This window comes from Anabas testudineus, chromosome 1 (assembly GCF_900324465.2).
Source record: "Anabas testudineus chromosome 1, fAnaTes1.2, whole genome shotgun sequence".
Classification (NCBI taxonomy): Eukaryota; Metazoa; Chordata; class Actinopteri; order Anabantiformes; family Anabantidae; genus Anabas; species Anabas testudineus.
The window spans coordinates 2,191,633-2,206,906 of NC_046610.1; the positions used below are offsets into that span (position 1 = coordinate 2,191,633).

Consider the following 15,274-nt stretch of genomic DNA (forward strand, 5'->3'; position numbering starts at 1 on the left):
TGAACGTGTCCAACGTGTTTTTTGGATAAAATAAAACTTTAAGTTTAGAAATTCAAAATGCTCAAGGACTTCCGTTTTAAGAAAAATAAAAAAAATGAACAGCACCAATTTATTTGTAGTAGAAACAGAGAATAATAATCCGACACAGCATTTATCATAATCATAAGTAAAAATACAAAATACATATAGAAAGACGTACAAAAGACAGTGAGGAGTGCTGATTACTCCCAAAAAGATCATATAATATATAATACATATATAATACATTTATAAACCTCTTACATTTAAGTTGGCATTTAAAAATAACTAAAGATATACTAAAAATATCTTGGAAACTCGGTGTGAGTCTACATGCACTAGAGTCATATGTGTAGAAAAATGAAAGAAGTGAAAAAGAAGTGCAGTTTAGAACTTAAAGTTTGATGTTTTCAGTTCCATCTGAAACTCTCATCTCATCTTATTCTGAACCTGTGGGTTGTTGTTCCACCTCAGAAAACACACCGACACTGTGGACATTTGATTAGATGACCGGGAATCTTCCCAGAAAATAACAGGTTATAATTAATAAAAGTTAAAAACATTCATTTTACTTTAGCTGCAGCGTTTCAGAAACAAATGGATCTAAATCACAGACATTTTCAATCAGAGTTTTACAGGCTGAATTTCCCTTTTTTAGAACCAGATCAATCAGCTCTCGTGCTTTGTCTGTCCTGGACATGGTTTGGATTGACTCTAGTTCTCTGCTGTTAAAAACTTTCTTTTCCAGAAGTTTATCCAGCAAATCTTTCAGAACAGAACCGGACACTCTCTTGATAAACTCTGTCCTAACAGAGAGCAGCTTCTCCTCTTCTTCTCCTTGGAGACTCTCTGTTCTTGATAGAGTTTGTCTACTTGGACCAGGACCTGGAATTAAATTAATATATTAAATATATCGTACATCATTTTAACTTTTGGTTTTAGCCTTGTGTAACCTCTGGAAAAACTCATGTAAAATATCTGAGAGGAGTCAACAACCATAGTTCAGAGCTGGAGACAGAATTCAAATCTGAAACATCCACATTTACATTTAGTCATTTATCAGACGCTTTTATCCAAAGCGACTTACAAGTGAGGAACAAGGCAAACGAACAAAATCTAAGTCAAGGAGAAAAAACATCAAAGCAAAGTGATATCAAAAAAGTGTTTCTGTTTCAAGAGATGTGAGAATGGCTAAGCATGCAGAGTTCTGCAGCTCATTCCACCATCGTGGGATCACTGAGCTGAACAGTTTTCCTTGGTGTCGACTGTGTGGTGCTGGTACCACCAGACGACGTTCCCTGGTTGAGCGCAGTGGACGGGAGGGGATGTAGACCTGAATGATTGAACTGAGATAAGATGGAGCTGTGGAGTTAACCACTCTGTAGGCAAGAGACAGAGCTTTGAACTTGATCCTTGCAGCCACAGGAAGCCAATGCAAAGATCTGAAGAGCGGTGTGACATGAGACCTTTTTGGTTACTAGACTAGATATGATCAACGCCTGTACAATGAGTTGGGTCTGATCTTTCTGATGTTGTGGAGGGCATATCTACACTAGAGACTGTGGCGATGTGTTCTGTGGAGGACGGCCGTGAAAACAGTTATTTGATTGATAGAAAAGAAATATGAAATGTATTTTGCATCCAGAAGACCTTCAACATGTGAACAGACACATTACAAGAAATGTCAAATCTCCTTTTGTATTAACTATGAATGTACTTTTAATATTTTATGACATCTTTGAAATAATTAGTGTCTGGACCAAATCACAACAAGATGAACTTTGATCGTAAGATCCTCTGTTTCCTTTCTGTTATTTAACATATGAATTATTTAGTGCAACAATTCACTGCAGACTCTCTGTAGATAAACTGGACAGTGTTACTCACCTCCTCCTCCAGGCTGGTATGAGTGAGGCTGGTTCACGGATGGTGGCTGAGTTGATAAGAACTGAACTGGAGGCAATCTAAAACAGAAAAAGGTTTAGTTGGATAAAATAACGTTAACTTTATTTCAAAAACAACAATCATGAACAATAGAACCTTATTTGATTTAGAGATTCACAAAAAACAGATTGATATTTTTGGAACTTTGTCTGCAATACCTTATTCCTCATTTACAGATACCATCAGAGATAATGCATATCTTCAAAATTAATTTGAATCAGAAATGTAATTGACTAGGATTTCTAACAGTGTCGCTGTTAGAAATCTGGCTGCAGGCTGGTCTGAGGTTAATTCTGAAGAAAGAAACTAAAAGTATCAAGACATCAAGTTGTGAAAGAATCATTTGATTTGCTGAAATATGTTTAGATCTTCACATGTTGTTTGGTTCCTTTATCTTTAACTGTTGACCTTCACACTGACCATACTGACATCCAAGTCTCTAGTACATTCACAACTGTCTTAAAGTGAAAAGAGTTCATATTGATGACAACATCAAGTCTTGTTTACCGTTCAATCTGGCGTTATACTCCCACACACGTCTCTCCTCTTGGTCTCTGACCATCACAGTCACTTCCTCTGCGTTCGAGTTTGGTCGAATCTCAAATGTTGGGTGGTAATTTGGTCCATAGTTAAAGTCGAACTTGCGCCCTCTGTAAATCAATAACAATGTCTTATGGTTACTTCTCACTATTCAGTGGTTGTGTCAAGTTAGTTGTTATATGAGCAGTGAAAACAGCAACTGATGTATCAGACTCTGCAGTTTCTCTCAGCTCCACTTCATCTTTAAAACATAGTTTAGTTCACTGTATTAGTTTTACAGCCCTCCATCAGGAGTTTAATCCACTTCCCTCTTTAGTTAGTGTTAGTGCTGAGCATAAGGTTTTGTCCCGACCATCATAAAACAGTCAGGATGTCTATTACTTACATTTTCAGTCTGTTACAGCACTAACTGAGACATGGTGTATTTACTGGACATACTCACTAAAGGTTGTACTCTGTAGTTCTCAGGACTGTGTAGACTGTAAGTGTGGCCTTTAATGAGGTGACAGGAAGAAGGGGCCTCGATGTACTCAGCACCTTCCTGCTGCTGTCTCACCTACAGAGATGTAAGAACATTTTCATTAAAGTAACAGTGCAAAAGTAGTAAAGTGACATGGATCTAAGACAAACAACAGAGTTCTTTTAGTTTTTATGTTGAGTTTAAAGTTAAAATGTTGAGAATGAATCAAACTATCAGCTTTAACACATAGTGTCGGGAAAATGCTTCGTGTAGATGACGAACTAGAGAGATCGTACCTCAGAACTGGTTTTAGTATGAATCATGTTATTTGTCTTCTGGCTCATAGAGCTAGATCATTTTACCTCCTGCAGTGGGATGTCTTCTCACAGAAGAAATACATTAATATTCATCAAACAGCTGAACAGAAACTGTCAGATGAGAGTTCATAAATCCTGAATACACTCAGTTCTTTGTCCTCGTCCTCCAAACACTTAATGACTTTTTGTAGTTTGTGCGATCGTGGCAGGTTATAAGAATTAATTGTTGACTTGGTTGCCCTTTGGTGTTAAGACTTTGGTTTGGGGACCAGGGAGGGAACAGCTTTTTGTTGTTGTTTGTTTGTTCCTATGGGTGTCCTATGTGGTGTTCCCTTTCTTTGTGTGTGAGGGTACAATTTGGATTATAAATGGATGAGTGTACAAAAAAATTCAATCTCTGTAGATGTTAAAAAGGCCAATGCCACATGGACTATTCTGCCCCACCTCTAGGAATGGTATGTTCCGATCAGACCAGCTCTGTGTATGAGGAGGTCATGGAGAACAGTTTTCTGAGTTCCAGCAAGTTAATTCAGTTCATTGTAACTGTTATTGTTGATTTACATTTACATTTACATTTACATTTACATTTAGTCATTTAGCAGACGCTTTTATCCAAAGCGACTTACAAGTGAGGAACAAGGCAAGCAAACAATACAGTTGTTGATACAGTTTGTGCGTCCATAGAACTGTAAGTCCGTTATTATAGCTCGTTATGTATATTTATGTTTCTGTTTCTGATATTATGGCTTTTTGTAGTTAGCTACATAGGACCAATTAAGGAAACCACACACATATACACCCACCTACACTTTAATATAATTATTATGAGGAATGTTGGAATAAAGCCTTCCTAAAGGAACTTGAGTGATCTAACAGTCACTTCAGTGGTCGGCTGTAAAGCATCCGAACCCAAGTACCCAGCCATCTCCATTTATTCAGTAGAGGTCAAGACTGTTTTGTCAGAAGTTGATCACTAAACACAAAGTTGTAGAGGCGGTGACTCTAATAACGAGTAACAGAACAAACAAATTACTGTATATTTACTAAAGTTGTGAAAAAGGATATTGAACTTGTGTGTTTACCTCCTGCAGTGGGATGTTTTCTGGCAGCAGAAACACATTGAGTTTTCGATTTTCCCTTAGACGATGAAACAGCAGAACTTGGCCCCTTATTGGTTTGTCGATGTTTAGAAACATTTTCATTATATCCCACACCAAGCCAAAGGCAGAGAGGTGAGGGACGTCCACAACCACATGAGTATCTGTTATCTGCAGTGGATCAAGGATTCTCATTCCATCATCACTGATGTGAGCAACAGACAGGCCGTCAGAGAGCGATGCTGTAAATACAAAGAGCCATCAACAACATTTATCCTAAAGTTTTATTTACACTAATCTGAGCCTGTTCATTTAAACTAATTATATACAATTAATTATTTGAAGCCACATCCTGTTCATAATTACCAGGTTTTGTTTCACAGTGTGGGATGTGCAGCTGAAATACAGAGTCCTCAGAACACTGGATGTCAAACAGCGGACCTGCAGGCGTCTTTCCAGCTGACTGGAGGAGGCTTTCATCCCACTGAACGATCCTGTACAATAACTCCCCCTCCCGACACATTGTAAACACCAGCCGCGTCGAAGTGCACTGGTACGTACCTGGATACTCGACTCTGAACCTGCATCACACAGAACAGAAGCAGGAATATCATACGTTTTTGTCCCTTTTGACGTCTACATGTTCACAACAAACTCTGACTCTGATATGTGACTGTGAGCTGCAGCCTCGTACAAAAGAATATGTTTGTCAAGCAAGATACATAAAGAAGGAGCCCCTCTCAGACCCATAGTCTGAGAGGGGCTGATGAGGAATATTGTAAAATACTTGGCCACAGTATTAGCTCCACTAGTTGGACACCACATCCATAACTAAGGATTTTACGGCAAAGGTCTGGGACCTGAAAATGGATACTGATGAAGCCATGGTATCCTTTGATGTCACATCTCTCTTTACCAGCATCCCCACTACGGATGCCTTAACATCAGTAAAGAGAAGACTGGAAGAAGACAACTCCCCCTCCCTCAGCACCAGAACCAACCTCAGCTCAGACCAGATCTGTTTGCTCCTGGACCTGGACTCAACACCACATACGTCAAGTAGGAGGTGACCTCTACAAACAGAGATACGTCTCTGCCATGAGGTCCCCAGTGTCACCCATTGTAGCAAACATATACATGTAAGAGGTAGAAAAGAAAGCTCTCAACTTCTTCCAAGGGATGACACCGACCCACTGGTTCAGATATGTGGTTGACACCTGGGTGAAGATCAAGATCCAGGAGGTTCAGTACAGACTTTCACAGACCACAATAACTCAGTGGACACCAACATCAGTTTCGCTAGAGAGGACACCAACGGTTTGGCCTTCCTGGACTGTGCAGTCATCATAGGAGTTATCAGGACGTTGAACCATAAAGCACAGCTCCGTAGAAGCCCAAAAGAAGGAAGACAGGTATCAGAAAGTGGTCCAACCCAAAGACCGGACTCCAAAACACAAGATGAACAATGTGGTGTATGTGGTCCAGTGCAGTGAAGAATGCTCTGAACTGTACATTAGAGAAAGGGAACTCGTTTAAGGACTGTGACGTTCAAATATTGGATAAAGACAAGGACAAGTGGTTTGAGAGAGATGTGAGGGAAGCCTCGCATGTGCAAATTAACACCCCCTCTCTCAGCAGAGGTGGAGGACTTAGACACAACCTGTCTTCTATTTATCATGCTGCCCTTTCATCTATTACCAGAAAGATCAGGTCAGGCCCAATTCACACCTGCACCAGGTTGGACACGCTAAACGACCCATTTTAGGTGTTAAGAGGGGGTGGGCAGAGGTGTGACCATTACATCCTTCACATCCTCCCCACCCTTTGTTTTACCTAACAAGCCCATTCAAGCCAAGGGGTGGAGTGAAACCAGTCCTGGAGCATAAATTTGTGGTGTCTAACCAAATAGCTTCAGACTGAAGAAGCTACTTGTTGAGCAGCGAAACGTTTCAACTAACTAAAGGAAGTCCAGTTGCCATGACTCAACTTCCAGAGAACCTCACCTGGACGATTGAGAATCTTCACCGATAAATTCTCATTAAAAAGTGTTCCCTTATATTATACTGGTTTGGTTCCTGAGTTCAGTTTCCACCATAGTTTTTTGGAGCTGTCGAACACACAGAACTTTAGTTTTACCTGTAAAAAGTAAATAATTAAGAGAAAATGTTGGAATGATTACCTGTATGAAGTTTCTCCAAATGTATTAATCGATATCTCAGGTGTAAAATGTGATGGATCCTAGAATTTTAGAAAGGTAAAAAATTAGTTTTTAAAAGATAACAACTGTACCCCATAATACCAGATGCTACTACAGAGTTTCAGTCTCTTGTCCAAGGACACCTTGACAGGTAGCTAGGATGAACCTTATGCATAATTTACTCTTATACACAAAGTCCTGTTTAGGCACACACCTCTCCTGGATTGGTGTGCTCTGCAGGTTAAGACTATGGGTTTGCCCTTATGAAATGTGAGAACCACACATTGAAGAGCTTGAAACAGAACAAAGCTATGCTTTTTCTCTTATCCTTAAGTTTCTCCAGCTGTTTCAGACCTTATGGCAGAATTCCACAGAGAAGAGGAAACCTTTTTACAACATCTAGTCAAGTCAACAACACTGTTGATTAACTTATACTATAATGATGGGAAAAGAAAAATATGGAGAAGGAAAGAAACTGCTCATAATTCAAAGGAACCAACATGTCAAACACGGTGAAGGCAGAGTTATGGTATGGGCATGTATGTGTGTCAGTAGAACGGGCTCACAGGTGTTTGATTCATTAGTCAGGTCATCAATGAATTCTGAAGTGTATAGTTCTATACTCTCTACTTAGATTCAGCCAAATGCTGACTGAAGGCAGAAAGACCCACAAACAAACAGCGGCTGAAGGCAGCTACACTAAAGGATTTGGTCACTTCCATGAGTTCCAGACTTCAGGTAGTCAATGACTGCAAAAGATTTTCATCCAGTTATTAAGGACAGTTCTTATTATTGAGATTATTTAGTTTTATTCCATTATCTCTTAAGTTCACTTTTGTCAAACCCATTGAATCAAAGCTGAAAGTCTAAATCTTTAGTAATTCATTTCAAATTTAATGTGATGTACAGAGGCCAAATGTCAATGATTTGCTAAAACACTTATAATTATTATTATTATTATTATGGGCCTAACAGTAAAAACAGGGATCCTACTGTCTCATTTCTAAGGCTGATAATATTTCAGAGAATAACTACAAGTGTCTATTTCAAAGATCAGTGAACATTTCTACTTTTACTTTGTCGTCCTTCCTGTCTCCCTCCAGCCTAGTCTCCAGCTTCACGTTGTTCACCATGCCTTTGCCAGATTATTTGTTGCTACACTGCTTTTCAGTCATTCATCTTGTTTTGCCTCAAGCCTTGGATCTTGGATCTTTATCAATTAACAGCCCTTAAACACTGGTTTAAAACCATGCTTTCTTTTTCTCAGTGAACTGGTTGAAGTCTGATAATCTGTCTAGAATATGTGTCCAACACCTACATGTACAGTGTGTGGCTGCTCCATCACTTCTTTGTTCTCCTCTGATGAACCAGACTCTGTGTTTGTTGTACTAAGATCCAGTGGAAGATGAGCATCATCAGGTGAAGCTGCTGTGAATAAATAAATAAATAATGTATGACCCTGTCATAAATCCAATGGTATAAACCCTACACAACGAAAAATACCAGTTAATGACAAAGAACACAAAATACTTAATTTATTAATACTTAATACTGAAATGTAAATATGTATAATAGCTACCAGTCCACAGAGGCTGTTTAACAATTATGTGATGTTTTTTCATGTTTTTTTATGTGATCCTTGTTACAAAATACAAAATAGACGACAATACTTGATTAATGTACGTAGGTAAAATGTCTAACAGATCATAAAGATATTCTTACCAGTTAAGCTTTCTAGTGATGTTTGTTCTGTTCTGTTTTCTTTAAATTGTTGTTGTTCTTTCAACAGTTCATCAGGTGTTGTTAATGGTGCAGTTTGTCTGCAAGTTAAAATATGTTTAAAAGATGACGTCTTGTTCATCACCAAACTGTGACAATCTGTTCTGTATCCACCTGTGAATACTTCAGGATTTATCCAACTCATTAATAAAAAAGGAAACATAAAGAAGGTTTCACCCCTTTCATGCATGAATTATAAGAAACTCAGTTACGAATTTTTGTTGTGTTTTTATTCCTTTTTAGGCATTAAAAGCCCAATTCAACTGATTTTTTTTCATGGAGTTACAAAAACAATTTACATGCTTTAATTTCTATTTAGGTCTCCTGTTGTCAGGGCGAGATTTTCATTTTCTATTTTGCAAACAGGTCAGTATTTTGCACAATTTCACCCAAAAAATCTTCAGGAAAAAGATGGATAAAGAAATCTATTGGCTCGATTCCCACAACCTCCCCTAAAAAATGAGGCTGGTCATCCTCAAACTGGTTGTCTTTAGTTTTACAGATACAGATTTCTGTCCATGAGCTCTGTCTGGTGGTACATCCTCAGCTCCTTCAGCATCCTCAGATCCACTGTCACTACTGCTAACACTGACTAATCCTGATAAGTCTCCTTGATTTCCTGGCAGCCATCACTGCCACTAGCATCACCCTCACTTGAGTCAGATGGTATATGCCAGGGGTCACTAACAGGCGGACCGCGATCCCGGTCCGGACCCAGAATCATACGGACCCGTAGCTACAGACCAAAACAAATGTTTTAATTCCAAATCTAGCGGGACACGGAGAACGCATTGGCCAATTGAATGTAATTAAGCCATCCCATGTGACTGTCGCTTCTGTGGATCACAGGCGGTAGAGAGATACAGACGACAGAGAGGAGAGAGACAGACGACAGAGAGGAGAGAGACAGACGACAGAGAGGAGAGAGACAGACGACAGAGAGGAGAGATACAGACGACAGAGAGGAGAGAGAGACAGACAACAGAGAGGAGAGATACAGACGACAGAGAGGAGAGATACAGACGACAGAGAGGAGAGATACAGACGACAGAGAGGAGAGATACAGACGACAGAGAGGAGAGAGACAGACGACAGAGAGGAGAGATACAGACGACAGAGAGGAGAGAGATACAGACGACAGAGAGGAGAGAGACAGACGACAGAGAGGAGAGAGACAGACGACAGAGAGGGAGAGAGACAGACGACAGAGAGGAGAGAGAGACAGACGACAGAGAGGAGAGATACAGACGACAGAGAGGAGAGAGACAGACGACAGAGAGGAGAGAGACAGACGACAGAGAGGAGAGAGATACAGACGACAGAGAGGAGAGAGAGACAGACGACAGAGAGGAGAGATACAGACGACAGAGAGGAGAGAGAGACAGACGACAGAGAGGAGAGAGATACAGACGACAGAGAGGAGAGAGACAGACGACAGAGAGGAGAGAGAGACAGACGACAGAGAGGAGAGAGACAGACGACAGAGAGGAGAGATAAAGACGACAGAGAGGAGAGAGAGAGACAGACGACAGAGAGGAGAGAGGGAGACGACAGAGAGGAGAGAGAGACAGACGACAGAGAGGAGAGATACAGACGACAGAGAGGAGAGATACAGACGACAGAGAGGAGAGAGAGACAGACGACAGAGAGGAGAGATACAGACGACAGAGAGGAGAGAGACAGACGACAGAGAGGAGAGAGAGACAGACGACAGAGAGGAGAGAGACAGACGACAGAGAGGAGAGACAGACGACAGAGAGGAGAGAGACAGACGACAGAGAGGAGAGAGACAGACGACAGAGAGGAGAGAGAGACAGACGACAGAGAGGAGAGATACAGACGACAGAGAGGAGAGAGACAGACGACAGAGAGGAGAGAGACAGACGACAGAGAGGAGGGAGACAGACGACAGAGAGGAGAGATACAGACGACAGAGAGGAGAGAGACAGACGACAGAGAGGAGAGAGACAGACGACAGAGAGGAGAGAGAGACAGACGACAGAGAGGAGAGATACAGACGACAGAGAGGAGAGATACAGACGACAGAGAGGAGAGATACAGACGACAGAGAGGAGAGAGATACAGACGACAGAGAGGAGAGAGACAGACGAGAGAGAGGAGAGAGACAGACGACAGAGAGGAGAGATACAGACGACAGAGAATGACGGTGAGACTAAAACATTTTTACTATGAATATAAAAATGTCCAAAAAGAGAAAAGTGAACAGTGAAAATAGTTTTTAATCCAGAATGAACAGACTCCTTTCTGTTCATATTACCACTGAACTAAACCAGTGTCTGATATGTTCAGAAACTGTGGCTCTTATTAAAAGAGTCAATGTCAAACTGCTTTATGAGACAAAACACAAAGGTTTTGAACACACATACCCACTGAAATCTGAAGTGTGATCACAGAAAGTTTCTAGTCTCAGAGCCCACTATGACCAGTCCACCAGGATCTGGAGCCACAGATACACTGAATTAATTTGATTTGACAGTCAAGTATGGACGTTTTTATCCAAAGCGACTTACATATATCAGTACATCGGTTGGCAGGGTGAGCGTGAGGAGGTCTTGCCTAAGGACCCCTACTTGAGGTAGGACACTGCTGGGATTGAACCCCAGTCTCCCACATGGGAGGTGGTGATGTTACCACTACACTAACCAGCCGCTTGATAATACATCACAGTAAATAGTTAGACATTATAATCTTCTGGACCTTTGCTTCCAAAAATATTGTGTAACCGGACCTCTTTAAATTTTAGTTGAATACCCCTGGTATATGCTCCACTATTCTGTGGGACCTGTTGGCTGATTTGCAACTAAAACAATAAAACCCATGCAGTGGCTGCAGGTGTGTGTGTTTAGGTGTTTTGTGTCATTAGCGTGTTGTGTATTTAATTCCATGTTTGCTTGTTTGTCATTTGCTAGTGTGTCAACTTCATTTGTTCCTCTTCACCTTTTCCCCGACCTCATCTCCACGGTTTTTAAGTCTGGTTACAGTTGTTGCTTGTTAGTTAGAAGCAGCTTAAGCGTCGTAGTCTTTTTGTTTCTCGTTAGTTCCAGCTTCGGCTGTGTCTTTGCTTTATTAGTTCCAGCTCTTGCTGTGATTTTGATTTCCTTTTGTGTAGCATTTACTGTGTTTTCTTTGTAAGGTATTTGGACTAGTTAGTTTATAGTTGCCTGCCTTTTGCAGTGTGCCTTAGTTTGTTCCACCTTTGAGGTTTTTTTGTTTGTCCGTTTTTGTTGCATCACATTACATCTGTTCTGCATTTACTGTAATCATATCTGTTAATAAATCTTACGTGGGAACTCTCACTCTGCATTTGTTGTCCTTCTGCAACAGGGTCCGCTAGTTAGTCTGTTCGTAACATAAAGTAAAAAATGATTTCATATACATCATTACCGTCTTTGTTTATGTTGTTCCAATTCTCCAAGAGGTTTTTTTCCTTGTCGTGTGTAAAGCTGTTCTCTAGGTAGTGGTGCTGCTTTTGGTGGCAATGGTGGCTGTTGCTGTTTAGGGACACATAGTAGTCATCTGATGAATGAATGAGTATTGATGACATGTTACACCTAAAGGAGTGAAGTCCACATAAACTCTATTTACATGATCTTTAAAGACAAGAGGAAACATGTGGTAAATGTGTGAAGATACTAAAACAGTCTCACTATACAACACTGTCACAGGCTGAAAAACCAAACAAGTCAAGTGTCTCGTATGTAAATGTGAACTGTAACTACTGTCTACATCTGTTGTATTAAGTCTAAGGAAAGAAAAGTAAGTTGTAATGAGGCTGTTTTTATGTTATGGTAATAATAAGTGATTAATGATTGGAGTGGAAGTAGTATAAAAATGAAATGGAAGGCATAAATACTTGGTTAAATTGGTTAAATGTGAGTTCATAGAGGTAGGATTACCGATCGTGTCGTTTTCCACAAGTCATCAGGTGCACTGTATCTGCAAGTACAAAAATTATTAAAAGAAGAGTTATCACCACACAGTTAGTCTATTTAGTATCTACAAGATAATACTCTAGGATTTATTCAAATTACAAATCAGAAAGGAAACACAAAATGTTTCAAAGTTTTAAACACATAAGTGAATATTTTTCTTTACATTAATTTTTAATTACCTTTGTGCAGAGTCAGCTGTAAATTCCGGAGAGAGAAAACAAATGGAACTCCAGATAAAAAAATATATATTAATAAGAATTAAGACAGTGAATATATTGACCCGATTTCATTTATCTATTTACATATTCTGTTTATATATTGGTAATAATCGGTATTGATGTTATTGTGTATTTATGTTGGTGTTGGATCTTTCCTGGTTGTGGTTCCTTTTCTTTCTGTCTGTTTTGAGAACAATGGTAATGAGGCAAAACAATTTCCCTCTGGAATTAATATAGTTTTTTCAATCTTGAATCTTGAATCTTGAATAAATACATGAATAAAATGTGGGTATTATGTCAGATGTCATTATAACATTATGTCATGGACCGTTTTTTTGTTTGTGAAATATTCTTTGTTCTGATACCTGTCAGTCAAAGCCAGCATTAAAAATGCTTTTTCAACATTTGGACCATATTTTTCTAAATCTGTCACTTTCTCAGGATCTGACAATACTTACATCTTTTAGTTTTGCCCATTGTAATCAGGTTTCGTCCCTCCTCAACTCTGTGGGTGTGAATTCAGACAGTTATCATTTAGTTTTCATTACTTAAACCTCAGGTCATTGCTGAATGTCCTGGCTGTTTACAGAGGGTTGTACTGAAGCATATTCAGGGGAAGTTAAGGGAAAACAGAAGTTTGGATACAGAAGGTGCACAAGCAACCGAGATGAACACAGAGTGAAGAAGACTGTCAAGTAAAACTAAATTTACCAAGAGCATATAAAGAGAGAAAAGAACGAGACCGTTGGAAATCAAGATTCCAGTGGAGTGGAATGGAGTGGAGACGAACAGAATCAGTGATGATCTGGTGAGAAATCATTTATTATTTATTTATTTGAATTGATTATGCTGAATGATCAAAAGGTTCCTTTGTTAGCTGTTTGAGTTTTCTGAAGTTCAAAGCACCCCCTTAATTGTGGTAAGAAAATTGTTTTGGTCTTGGTTTCTTAATTTTTACCTCATGTCTTTAACATGTTATGACCTGACTTTGACCTGACTCACTGGGGTCATTTGGGGTTCAGTATATTTTCTAAGAAATCACCGATCCCACCATTGACAGACAACCACATCCTCCCTGATGAACCCCCTGCCCTCCTCCAGAGGAGAGGGAGTGAGATTGCTGATTGGTTTGTGGTTTCTGAGTGAGGCAGGTGTGAAACTATTTTTGGTGTAGTGGTGGAATAGATCAATACATCAAATGATGTCTAAGGGAATCCAGCCTTTCACTGACCTCAGCGTCTTGAGTTTACAGTCTGGACTTTCCACCAGTGCAGACAGCAGCTTCATTCCTTGATCCTGTAGCTCGTTTCCACTGAGGTCCAGCTCAGTCAGGTCAGAGTGTTTGGACTGCAGAGCTGAGACCAGAGCAGCACAACCTTCATCTGAGATCAGACAATTTACCAACCTGAAGACAAAAAATGATTTCAACATACAAATGCTGGTTTTCAAGATTCACAAAGAAGAAAAATAAATGTTCTACCTTAGAGTTTTTAGTTTACAGTACTGGCTCTTCAGTCCATCAGACAACAGCTTTATTCCTGAGTCCTGTAGGTTGTTGAGACTCAGGTCCAGTTCTTCAAAACAGTCAGGTCTGGACTCTATAGCTGAGGCCAGATAATCACAGCTGTTCTCTGATAAGTTGCAGGAACTCAATCTAAACACACAATAAAACATAAAGAACAAGTTATAGGGGACAATGTAAATGTTGTTTAACGTTAAACATTAAAATATATATATAAAAGCTATGTTTTACCTTTATACTGTAGAAATATCAGACATGCTACAAGTAGGGAACCACAAGGGACTTGTATAGTGTTGTCATGATCCCAGCCTGGCCCCTGTTGGTTACTGTTCAGTCTCTCCTCAGCACTAATCACTCTGATCAGCCTTACCAATGGCTCACACATGGATCATGGAATGTTTTGTACAACAAACTACTAAATCAAGGGGGAAAAAACGAACACAGCAGCTGTGTCTGTTCTCAGTACTTGAAGACAACAGGTGGTTGATAGATTGATTGATTGATTGAACCTTTTAAATTCATCATTAATTAATTCAATTAATCATTTTTAATTAATTCTAGGTTTACAAAATAAACTGCCAGTGTACTGTGAACTCTACATAAAGTAATGTTTCTGTTTTAGTTTACTGTTTTCACTCCACAGGATACATCACATTAATATAATAACAACTCAGCCTGGTGGTGGATCAAGATTCTATAATGAGCTGAATACATATTTTCATGATTTGACAGAATGTGTCACAGATTATAAACAACAAATTGAACACATACTGCACCTGTCTCCTCAACATGAGTATAAAAAAAATAAATCAGATGAAAGAGAAGAATTAAGTTACTGTGGATTTTGCTGGTATAAAATAAGAGTTGACACTTTTTTCACTAACAACCTTCTCTTCATGTTTTCACCAAAAACAACCAATAAAGCAAGAAAATAAACTCTTTACAGAAACTAGACTGACCTCAGAGTCCTCAGTCTGCCGTATCTATTCCTCAGTCCATCAGACAGCAGCTTTACTCCTGAATCCCTCAGATACTTGTTTCCACTTAGGTCCAGCTCCATCAGGTGATCAGCGTTAAGAACTGAGACCAGAGAATCCAAACATCTTTTTGACAGGATGCAGTCACTCAGTCTAAAATAAATTTTAAAAAGTGAAGTTAGTTCCTGCTGAGTGAGTACTGTGAGTACTGTGAATACTGTGAATACTGTGGATACTGTGAGTACTGTGAAC

The 15,274-nt window shown here is 39.6% G+C and overlaps 1 protein-coding gene across 1 annotated transcript in view; it reads right to left on the reverse strand.

The window, feature by feature from the left end:
- LOC113161767 overlaps positions 1-15,274 on the reverse strand; it is a 52,216-nt gene that overhangs the window by 34,986 nt on the left and 1,956 nt on the right. The window lies entirely within an intron of this gene.